We start from the raw sequence: 13585 nt of genomic DNA, 5'->3' as shown, positions 1-13585 counted from the left end.
ACCAAGAGGCAAAGGTAAGTATAAAGGAAAGTTACCTTTAAAATGTTTTAACTGTGATAGAATAGGACATATGGCTTCTAACTATCCTGACAAAGAATCTAGTGAAAAGAGAGAATACCGAGATGACAGACAGAAAGACAACCAATACAGAGGACACCAAGACTTCAGAAGGAGAGACAGAAAGACATGCCTAGTAGCTGATGAGGAATCCAATGATGACAAATCTGATGGGACTGAGACAGAGGAAGTTGTATATGTGGCTATCAAAGATGGATCAGATGAAGAAAGGTATGAGGAAAAAGCCTTAATATCTCACATAAATAAAAATGATTCTTGGATCATAGACAGTGGATGCTCACATCACATGACAGGTGATAAACACAAGTTTGTTAAACTAGAAGAGTATGATGGAGGTTATGTAAGATTTGGTAATGATGCACCATGTCCAGTGAAAGGTAAAGGTTCTATCACACTTCTTGACAATGCTAAATGTGATGATGTATATTGGGTTGAAGGTTTGAAATACAATTTGTTGAGTGTAGCACAGCTAAACAATACAGGATACCGAATAGAATTTCAGAAAGAAAGTACCAAAGTTCATGACAAACATGGAAAGTTGGCTGCTACCGGGACACAAACAAAAGGTAATACATTTCATCTTGACTCAAATCGGAACAATTATCTGTATGCTAAAATAGAAGATACCTGGTTATGGCATAAAAGGTTTTGTCATGTAAATTTTGATAACTTGATCAAAATAAGTAAGAAGCACCGAGTAAGAGGTCTACCGAGCTTGGAAAAACCTGAGAATGCAATATGTCGAGGATGCCAGATGGGTAAGATCAAAAAAGTCAAGCTTTACAAGTAAGTCCTAGACTTGTAAAGGAATTTTAGATCTTGTTCACACTAATCTTTGTGGTCCTATGAAAGTTCAAAGTTATTATAGTGATAAATACTTCATATTATTTGTGGATGATTACTCAAGGATGACGTCAGTTATGTTTTTAAAAGAGAAATCAGAAGCCTTTCAAATGTTCAAATGGCATAAGGCTAGAGTTGAAAAAGAAATAGGAAGATAGTTCAAATGTCTAAGATCTGACAGAGGAGGAGAATTCATTTCTGATGAATTTAACCTATTTTGCAATGATCATGGTATAAAGAGACAAGTGTCTGCACCAAGAACACCTCAGCAAAATGGAATAGCTGAAAGAAGAAACATATCAATTTTAGATTGTGTCAGAACCCTGATGATAGAAAAGAGGGTACCTCAAACATTTTGGAGAGAAGCGATCAGCACTGCAGTTTACACCTTGAACCAAGTACAACTGAAGAAAGGAACTTTGAAGACACCATATGAAATTTGGTATGACAAGAAACCTAATGTAAGTTACTTTAAAATATTTGGAAGTAGATGTTATGTTCACAAAGATGACAGAAATGGAAAGTTTGATCAGAAAAGCAAGGAAGGAACATTTCTTGGTTATTCTTCTAGAAGTAAAGCATTTAAATGCCTGATCAAATCATCTAACAAAATAGTGGAAAGTGCAAATGTGAAAATTGATGAATTTGCAGAAAGTAATGATGAAGGAAATTCCAAAGAACCAGAAGATTATGAAGAGTTTGTATATGTTCAACCGAGAAGTCCTACAGAGAAAGTTGATGAAGAAAATGAAGAAAATACCTAGTTACTGAGTGATGAAGAAGATCATACAGATCCTACTGAGCCTATATTAGCCAATTATGTCAGGAGAAATCATGCATCAAGTCAAATTATAGGAGATAAGGATGATCCAGTGATGACAAGGAACAAACTGAGACAAAACACATGTCTGATATTTGAATTTGAACTGAGAATAGTAAAAGAGGCATTTAGTAATGAAGATTGGGTAAATGCTATGACAGAAGAGATTGAACAAATCAAGAAGAATGAAACATGGACATTGGTCCCAAGACCGAAAGAGAAAATTGTAATCGGTACAAAGTGGATTTTTAGAAACAAGCTAAATGAAAAAGGAGAGGTCATTCGGAATAAAGCAAGACTAGTTTGCAAAGGTTATGCTCAAGAAGAAGGAATAGATTATGGTGAGACTTTTGCACCTGTGGAAAGACTTGAAGGAGTGAGAACATTGTTGGCATATGCTGCTTACAAAAATTTCAAAGTATATCAAATGGATGTTAAATCTGCATTTTTAAATGGTATACTAGAAGAAGAAGTTTATATTGAACAGCCTGAAGGATTTATTGAAGACATAAATAAAGATCAGGTATGTAAGTTGAACAAAGCATTATATGGTCTAAAGCAAGAACCTAGAGCATGGTATGAAAGACTGCACTCTTACTTAATCAAGATTGGATTTATAAGGACAAGTGAAAACATCACCAAGTATATGAAGAATGATGAGGGCAATGGAATACTGCTTTCAGCTATATTTGTTGATGATATTATTTTTTGTGGAAATGACTCTTTATGCAAGAACTTTGGAAATGAAATGTGCAAAGAATTTGAGATGTCATTAACCGGTGAAATAAAGTATTTTATAGGTTTACAGATACTGCAAATGAAAAATGAGATTTTCATTACTCAATCCAAGTATATAAAGGAAATCTTGAAGAAATTTGGAATGGAGAATTCTAAACCTGTAAGTACTCCTATGACTACCAATTGTAAACTATCAAAGAGTGATGAATCTACATCTATTGATGAGACACTTTACTGATCTATGATTGGAAAGTTGCAATATGTGGTTCACAGTAGGCCGGATATAACACATGCAATATGTGTAGTTGCAAGATTTTCTGCAGATCCCAAAGAAACCCATATGACAGCAATCAAAAGAATTTTCAGATACTTAAGAGGCACTGAAGATTATGGCTTAGTATATCAAAAGAGGAATGATTTTGACTTAAAAGTCTATACTGATGCTGATTGGGTAGGAAACATTGATGATAGGAAAAGCACAAGCGGTGGAGCTTTCTTTCTGGGAAACAAACTAGTAAGTTGGCTTAGCAAGAAACAAGGATGCATTTCACAGTCAACAGCTGAAGCTGAATATGTCGCTGCAGCATTGAATTGTACCAATATTGCATGGATCAAACAACTATTGGAAGGAATGAATGATAAAGTTACCGAGCTAGTAACTATATTCTGTGATAATACTAGTGCCATTAACATTTCAAAAAATCCGGTAATGCATTCTAAGACAAAGTACATCTCTATAAAGTATCATTATCTCAGAGAAGAAGTTCAAGAGAAGAAAGTTGTGCTAGAATATATTAGTTCAAAGGAACAAGTAGCAGACATTTTCACAAACCCTCTACCAAAGGACACTTTTGAGTATCTCAGAAGTAAGTTAGGGGTCCTACCCCTATCCAGTACTCACTGATAGAATTTGGTGAAAGCATCAATTATATGAATCTACAGGAAAACTATTTATGAGTTGATGCTGATTTGCACACTTCAGGAGGTTACCTAAAGTTGTACAGGAAAAAGTGATCGAAGACAAGTTACTCTGACCAAGACTGAGATGATGATGAATACTAAGAGGGGGGGGTGAATTAGTATACCGAAAAACACTGTGTATACACCTAAAAATGGTCTGAAGATAGTTAATTAAATATGCAGTTATTTGATTAATTCTCCTTCCCAATTAATTAAATTCACAAGCAATTGAATTAATTTCTCTATTCATCTACTAAGTAAATAAATCTAAATGATTTATTTATATAGTTCATCTCATATCCCCCTTAGATTAATTAATTCTAAATTAATTAATGTCTCCCCATATTAATCAATTCTTCTAATCCCTAATTAAGATTAACAAACTCAAGTTTGTGGAGATTAATTGTCATTTTCCAATTATTTGAATTTCTAAATTCAAATGAGCACATGGCTCTTAACTTTAACCACCTAACCTAACCATCCCCTAACTTAACCCATTCAATCTAATCTTGGGTCTAACTAACCCTATCCTATCTTGCACATTCTAACCTACTTATCCTAACCTCCCATGGTGTTGATATTCTCTCCTTGAGACACATGGCATTTTTTCCACATGTCTCCTCCCTTGGACACTTGCCCTCTCATCAGCAAGGCTCCTTGACACTTGTCACCACAGAGATGACAAGTGTCCCTTCCTTCAACCTCTTCTCCAACTTCCTCAATCTTGGCCCTTGATATCTTCAGATCAAATCTAGACCGTTGATTCTTGCCACCTTAGCTTTGGCCTTGGAATTCCTATAAATATCCCCCATTTTGGAGCAATAAGGAGCCCATATCATATCAATTTAGGCATCATTACTATAGGCATTTTGCATTTCAATTATCTAGTAATTAGCTTTTGGATTTATCATAGCATGTTAATCTAGTTTCTTAAATCATGCATTTCATATCATCTCCATAGTAAATCATGATCAAATAGCTACTCAACTCTTGAGTTGTCACTTTGGAGGTCATTGCTCCGCTGAGAGCCCATCAATCCAACACCTTCAATGTCCTCAAGAATAGAGGAAAATGGGACATTTCAAGGAAGGCTTATGGTTTGCATCTTTGATTTGGTTTTGAAATTAAGCTTTTCAATTATATTATATTGTCTCATTATATGTGTATGCCTTCTTACTAACCACATTTTTAGCATCACATTAATTGGCACCCACCGTGGGGCGTAGCCCCTTTGATCTTTGATAAATTTACTTGTAGGAAATTTCATTGACAGGTTGATTAGCTCTTCCGAAGTGCAGATTAGCTCTCTTGGGCTCTCGAGTAGCGTTCTTGGTCTCTATTGTGGCATCCCGGCACCTCAAATGATATTTTTGGGAGATACCTCAACTCTGTTTTTCTGATTTTCTGTACTTTAGTGCTTTCAGTCTGTACTTTAGCATTTTTTGTATGTATGGTGGCATTTTTGGCAAATTTGTCAATGTTTTAAGTCTGTTTAACAGTGTTTCTGGTGTGTAGAGCAGCGTTCTTGGCATATATGATGGCGTTCTTGGTCAATTTGATGGCGTTTTCAGTTTTTTATTAATTTTGATAATATTGTATGTTGCATTCCTCATTTTTGCTTCTAGACTCTCATTTTCCCGAACCTAATTTGCAGATTGTTGGTTTTGCAGGTACTTATTTTGCTGTGAAAGACCAGAGTTATAAACTATTTCGCCGCCAATGAATACAATATAAACTACTAACTTTGTTTTCAGCCGTGGGATTTTGCACTTATATTTGTTAAATTAGGCACATAGACTAATTACAATGGAAATGAATAAACATGTTTTATGTGTCTTGATGATAGGCAAGTATTCTCTCACCTTTTTTAGGTGATCAGAAAGCTAGACTCATCCTTTGCTTTCAATAGTGCATATCTTTAGTGGGCCTGTCATAGTGGGAAAAAGTAATCACCCTGTGAGAACGACCCAAGTGAGTACAGCTGGACTTGAGCATTCCAACTCACTATAATAAATAGGTCTCTGATTGATGAAAGTCTCAGAGGATGGGATTATTTGAGTTTTCTCTTTGAGATCTCTCATATCGGGCATTTTGTAGGGCCTCACGGTCTCAATCACGTTTACGTGACTACAACATGTTTCGGTACCTTGTCGGGCTGTAGGCCTCAATCATGCTTGCGTGACTTCAAGGGGTAATTTCAAATGAAATTCCTAACTAAGAACTATAAAAATAGAAGCTACCCGATTCACCTCCAAAAGGGTGATAATCTTTGTGCAAGAGAGATAGTAACTCTCCCAAGACACTTGCCATATCGTGCCCCCATTACCATTTGGAGTCGGATAATACGGTGTTGAGAGTCCATTGTGTGATGCTTAGCAGCCATATTCTGATTAGCTATTGGGTGTATACCTAAGTCAGCAAGCAAAGGTTTTCATTCTCAGCCAATCTTCTTAGGATAGACTGATTGATGTGTTTTTAATTGTTAAAAATCGTTGGGACAAAAATACATTAAAATACAATCTGATTTATGTGTTTATAAGTCAATTCAAGATCTCATCCATTGAAATACAAAAAACATTGCAAACTTAAACCTCACATTGTCAAATTCACAATTTTTACAGCAGATTAGCTCTTTCGATCCAAACGGTCACACATACGATCCAAACGATTGCACCTACGGTCCAAACAGTCGCATTTCCAGTCCAAATGTCAGCTCTCTTGGTTTTAATGTCAAATTTCTCATATTTCAACATTAACTCTCAAAGGTTGAGCATATTAGAGTTTTTGGTTTGTCTGTCAGAGTTTCTGGTCTAAACAACAGAGTTCCTGGTCTATTTCTCAGCATTTCTGGTTGGTATAGCAGCGTTCTTGGTCTAAACAGTAGCTCTTTTGGTTTAAAGGTCAGCTCCCTTGGTCTAATCAACAATTCTTGTAAGTTGCACGTAAAATAACTCATGTTGTGACATTAGATCTCCTAGTTGGTCTAAACATCCATTTTCTAAGTCTGAATTTCATAGAGTTGGGTCAAAATTGTATTCTCCTAAGTTCAAACACTCAATTTGCTAATCCTACATATCATTATTTGAACTTTAGAGTCACTGTATTGCAGAACAGAGTTCCTGGTCTATCAGTCAGTGTTTCTGGTCTGTATGTCAGTGTTTCTGGTGAGTATAGTAGCATTTTTGGTAAGTCTGTCAGAGTTTCTGGTCCAAACAACAACGTTTCTAGTCCAAACAGCAGCGTTTTTGGTCCATATAGCAGCGTTTCTGGTCCAAACAGTAGCGTTCTTGGTCATTTTGTCAGCGTTTCTGGTAAACTGCATCAAAATCAGAAAACAAAAACAACCCATTTCTCAAACAATCAAACATAGAGACAAGGTCATCTTCTTGCGTCCTTCAATCAGGTTATCTTCTATCAAAACAAATTCAAGACTAGACACACTAAGGTTCTCAAGTATTCATCTCCAACAAGTTTAAGATCTAACACCTTAAAGTGCAACATCGCATTTTCTTTGATAAATTGATCGTTAAAACATAGTTTCTCATCAGGATCTATCATCCTTTATCACGAAACTACAACGCTTGATCAAAACAACCTCATTCTCTATCATAGGATATATTGTTCCTATTGGACATGGTTCTTATCAAATCATCACCATTGCACTCCAAAACCGAAGATCAAAAAACTTGCAAACCTTTAAACACTTGAATCCTCTTTTCGTGTCATATCGTGTTATCACATTTACCTTGACAGTTGATCCCTTATCAAAACAAATTTTTGGACAATCAAATCCTAGCACAATATCAAACACACATGTATGCTCTTTCTAACTAAAGCTCAAAGACGGAAGATTGCAGAAATGGAAATCAAAACATTTGAAATAGCTGAAAATCATATCAACATACATACCAAAAGCAAAAGACAAGAACGCATAACAAGCCAACATATCAGAGAAATCAAACAAGTCCGGAATCAAAATCCAACCATGTCAAAACCTAAAAGGGATTCAAATACATATCCAAAGAAAGGTGGCTCTTTTATGCAACTATTAAAAAAATCCCTAAAGGATTGACTGAGAAAGATCAAAATCATGCACCTATGTCTAGCAATGGCTCATCCCCCCATAAACAAATTGATTCTCCAAAGGCGTCTATTCCTACACCTCTTGAAATCTTGCAAGAACCTTCCATAGCATCATCACCAAAGAATACATCCAAAGCTAAAGTTCCCCAAGTGATATGCATAATGAGCATCAAGCCTATTTCAGAGGATCCTATTCAAAGCTCATCTCCTTCATATCCAAGCATTAATTCATTGCAAAATCCCCATAACACTTCCTTGCAAATTAAAGTCCTCATTCATAGAACGCTTGTTAAACAAGTCCTAATAGATGGGGGAGTTGGCTTGAACATTTTCTCTTTGAGTCTTGTCTGTGCTCTGGGTTATTTAGAAGATGCAATTGATTCCCTGAAAAAGATAAAAATCAAAGCATATGGTGAAGAAGAACATTCATCTAAAGGAATGGTGATATTACCCATCACAATGGGACCTTTGCAGAAGGATATAGCATGCCAAGTTCTAGACTTGGACCTACCATACAATATACTCTTGGGGAGACCATGGATTCAGGACATACAGGCTATTCCATCAACATGTCATCAGTGCTTAAAGTTTCCATACAATGAACAGGAAATCACAATATCAGCAGACTCAAATCCATTGCAGTGTTATAATAATCTAAAATTGGCTCAAGAGGTCATTGTTTCACATAACAAGGAGGTAGCAGCTTCAAGCACACAATCCAAGGAACAATCATTTGCATCAATTTTGTCAAACATGGAAGAACAAATGTAGCTAAAAGATCAAGGGAACAGAGAACATTTTCTATAAGGGAAAAACAAACAAGAGCAACTTCAAATTGAAAGGGAAGAAGAAGCAGATATAGTAGTCGATGTATCTCATACGTATGCAGAACAAGCGTTAAGAACTAGCCTACTTGAATTAGAATCACATTTAGTTGACATGGACTTAACCGAGGATGATCAAGATTTTCTTGCGCGAGGTCATTATGACGAGAGTACCATTCTAGACATGGAAATACATACTGAAAGCTTTGACATCTCTATCATGACCCCTAATATCTTTGAAATTATTCAACCTGAAGATCCTTTATCCTTACGCTATCCTGAACCTATGGACTGGGAAAATGAAGGACATACTACCATTGATACCTTTCCTAATGATCACGCTATATCCTTATATCTTAATGAAATCAAACTTGCAACAACTTTCACCAGGGATTCCGCTAACGTATCTTCAAGTCAAATGGAAGTCAAATCTCCTAGTCGCAAAATTGAAAATCAAGAAAACAATATCAGGTCTAATGCTGAAAACCATTTATTGGCAACATTAGACCGCAAAAAAGTAAAAACAAAGGACACATCTAACGGTGAAAACCTCCTCGAGGCACCTGAAGATGGGAGATTTGACACCTTACTTGAATGTTATTGAGAGAAGTTATCTATCCTAATAGAACTAGTAGAGGCAGTTATCATTGGCACAATTGATCTATATCTAGCAACTTCTCTATCAAAACATGAAGTACAAAAATATTTGGAATCCGTCAAAAGATGGCAAATCAATTTTACCTAGTCATATGCAGACATTCCAGGGTTGGATCCAGATCTTACAATACATCACCCAAATATCAGTCCAGGAGAAGACATCAATAATGGAACACAACATGGATCAGGAACATGTGTTCTATTCATCACACCACAAGGTCATACAATTCTGAAAGCATACAAATTAAGCTTCCCATGCACCAATAACACCGCAGAGTATGAAGCTTTGGTTACAAGTATCAAAATGGCTATGGAATGGAACATTACACAACTTCAGGTCTTTGGAGACTCTCAGCTCATCATCAATCAAATCAATAATGACTATCAAACAAAAGATGACAAACTCATGCCTTACAAAAAATATGGTGGATGACTTCAAGAAATATTTCGTTGAAATCACTTTTGAACAAATTCCAAGAAATGATAACAAAGTAGCAGATGCCATGGAAACACTTGCTTCTTTATTACAAACACGGGAAAATCAAGAGCGTTATGAATTCTTGGTTGAAGAGTTGTTTTACCCTTCTCATAATTGTCCTAATTCCCAAACCATTTGTCAACTTATTGGACAGGATTTCGTCCGCTATGGCCAAACTTACACATACCTAAAAGATAACATCTTACCTCCTGACTTATCAAAAAATCAAAAGAGAAACTTTATTCGCCAATCCTCCCATTATACACTTGTCGCGGATACCCTATTTAAACAAGGTCTAGACGGTACTCTTTTAAGATGTCTCGAACAAGACGAATCTGAGAAGGCCTTAAAGGAAGTCCATAATGGCATTTGTGGCACTCATTCAAGTGGTCTTACCCTTTCGAAAAAACTCATACACTTGGGCTATTATTGGCCGACCATAGAACGAGATTCTTTTCAGATAGCTAGAACATGCAAACAATGTCAGATCCATGGAAATTTGATTCATGCACCGGCACAAGAACTTCATGCTTTGGCAACATCTTGGCCTTTCTTCCAATGGGGTCTTGATCTAGTAGGAAAAATAAATCCTTCTTCATCTAATGGTCACAATTCATCCTTGTAGCTACAGAATATTTCACAAAATGGATTGAAGCAGTACCTCTCACAAATATCACAGGAAAATAAATTGTTGCATTTATCTTGAATTACATCATCTGTCGTTATGAAATACCAACGACCATTATCACTGATAATGGGTGACCATTCAAGAATCAAGGTGTACAAGAGCTATGTGAGAAGTTCAAGATCCAACATAGATTCTCCACACCGTATTATCCATAGGGGAATGGGCAGGCAGAAGCATCTAACAAAACTATTTTGAAAATCCTCAAAAAGACAGTGAACGATGCTAGAAGAGATTGGCATATTCAACTAAACCCTTCTCTCTGGGCCTACCGCACCAGTATCCACACACCAACGGGTGCCACACCTTTCTCTCTTGTATATGGATCAGAAGCCATATTGCCAATTGAAGTAGAGATACCCTCTCTACGTGTATCACTAAAAGGACTTATCCCAGATGAAGAACAACAAGTATCTAGACTGCAGGAGTTAGAATTGATCCATGAACGAAGAAAAAATATCTTTGATCATTTAAAGGTATATCAACAAAGAATGTGCCGAAGTTATAATTACAAGGTCAAACCAAGAATCTTTCAAGTTGGAGAACTATTACTAAAGGAAAATCCATGAAATCAGTCAGATCGAGAAAATAAAGGAAATTTTGAACCAAATTGGTTAGGTCTGTTTGTGGTCACAACAGTATTTGGATCAGGAGCATATCAGCTATCAACACAAGATGAGGATCAGCTCGAGGAACCCATCAATAGCATGCATCTGAAGAAGCTTTATGTCTGAAAAATCCAAAAACAGAGAAAAAGCTAAAAAATCCAAAAATAGTGAAAAAGCTAAAAATCCAAAAACAGTGAAAAAGCATAAAATCCAAAAATAGTGAAAAGTAGAAAATCCAAAAACAGTGAAAAAGCAGAAAATCCAAAAACAGTGAAAAAGCAAAAACACAAAAAAAAATCAAATATGAGAAAAGTGCAATAAAAATAGATGGTGAAACCCTGATAAATAGGCGCTATCTGTCGGCTAGCTCTGCAGTCTATTGGTTCATGCATTCTTCCGCTTGCATTCTTTTTCGTCTGCGCTGTTCATATTCATCATAAAGCCTTTGTACATACCCAGACATCCCAAGTGATTTCTCGTCATGGTTTGGATCATTGACTATATCATAATAAGGTTTGTTTCTAGGCTGGGGGCAAAATCCTGAACCTAGTTGGGGGCAAAATGTTTTGATCATTTTGAGCTTAATCAAACAGGTAGAACAATAGTCAGACAATGCTTGTCAAGCAAAAAACTAAGATACATCCAACATTGAACATAAGATCACATTGTCAACCATTAACTATCACATATCAATCTAAACATGACAAAACACATATCAATCTAAACATGACAAAACACATATCAATGGATGATATATCTTGAGTCATGATTTTAACACTTTGGCAATAATGGTTCAACTATTTTATTTGGGTTTTCGCTATCATGATTTCTGAGTAACTCCAAGATGTCTTTGACTAGAGAAACGAGGAAGGAACATGATATTTTTCTTGTCTACTGTCTGTAAATTAATCATTAATATGTGCAAAGTTGTCTAAGGAAATGATCATCAGAGTATCATCGAAGATATTTTGGACTCGCATATAGAAATGGTTAATACTACCTGTTTTACGCAAGCAACACTCTGGTCATCTTGGTTCAATTATACCTCGATGCTTGTGCTAACTTGCAATATCAAAACCTAGGAAAGTAGTGTTCAAGTCATCATGGTTCAATTATACCATTGATGTTTGCACTCAGTTCCCACATTTTAAAGGCTCAATGATGAAACAAAGCAATGACTCCATGACCGATCCGATCGCCGCATTGCATTTCATTCTTGCATGGGATCACAAAAGCTCATCTTATCCAAGGCCAAATCCATCACACGAATCATCAATGTATCATCATAGGTGTATACACAATCAAAACGATGGCTCCCTTCTCTACAAATATTGTCAACCCAAAGAGAATCTTATGCTATTCCCTCAAATGAACCCACATCAGCATATATGCATCTTCTTGCAACATGATATCAACAAACTGTCAGTTCTTTATCCAATCAATCTTATCAATTCTATCAATCGACCTCCTCTAATCTATTCTATCATATCTTATACAGGATGTATCTTTCTCGGAACCAGACATTTTGATCAAGTCTTATACAGGATATATCATTCCTGAAACCAGATGCTTTGATCATCTTTGTCTTATACAGGAGGTGTCATTCCTGAAACCAGACTAAATCTCAATCTTATCAATTAAATCAAGCTTTATCAATCATCACATCCATAACCACATGATAGTGATCAAAGAACTCACACTTTCATCAATCAATGTTACGGAAGTCAAATCATTTCTAATCGGGAAATCAATTTTGCAAAGATCCAAAATCTCCAAAGGTTAATTGTCTCAATTGATCTCCCGAGGGGGTATCCTCGCATTAATATTTATCAATCACTATCTGGGGCATCATATCGAGATTTATCATCTCCAAGATCGAAACCGCATCATATCAAGATTTATCATCTCCAAAAAAAAAAAAAATCGAATCGGCATCATATCAAGATTTATCATCTCCAAAATTGAATCGACATCATATCGAGATTTATCATCTCCAAATCAAATCAATATCATATCAAAACCAAATCCGCATCAAATCAAGATCGAATCTACATCCTATCAAAATCAATATCAGCAACATCATCAATCAAGTTTTCTTTGAATCAACATGTCATCACACATCGCTTCAAAGAGGGGCAAAATGTATACACCTAAAAATGGTCTGAAGATAGTTAATTAAATATGCAGTTATTTGATTAATTCTCCTTCCCAATTAATTAAATTCACAAGCAATTTAATTAATTTATCTATTCATCTACTAAGTAAATAAATCTAAATGATTTATTTATATAGTTCATCTCATATCCCCCTTAGATTAATTAATGTCTCCCCATATTAATCAATTCTTCTAATCCCTAATTAAGATTAACAAACTCAAGTTTGTTGAGATTAATTGTCATTTTCCAATTATTTGAATTTCTAAATTCAAATAAGCACATGGCTCCTAACTTTAACCACCTAACCTAACCATCCCCTAACTTAACCCATTCAATCTAATCTTGGGTCTAACTAACCCTATCCTATCTTGCACATTCTAACCTCCTTATCCTAACCTCCCATGGTGTGGATATTCTCTCCTTGAGACACATGGCACTTTTGCCACATGTCTCCTCCCTTGGACACTTGCCCTCTCATGAGCAAGGCTCCTTGACACTTGTCACCATAGAGATGACAAGTGTCCCTTCAACCTCTTCTCCAACTTCCTCAATCTTGGCAATTGATATCTTCAGATCAAATCTAGACTGTCGATTCCTGCCACCTCAGCTTTGGCCTTGGAATTCTTATAAATATCCCCCATTTTGGAGCAATGAG

This window comes from Cryptomeria japonica, chromosome 9 (assembly GCF_030272615.1).
Source record: "Cryptomeria japonica chromosome 9, Sugi_1.0, whole genome shotgun sequence".
Lineage (NCBI taxonomy): Eukaryota > Viridiplantae > Streptophyta > Pinopsida > Cupressales > Cupressaceae > Cryptomeria > Cryptomeria japonica.
Note: the sequence above shows the minus strand (reverse complement) of the source record.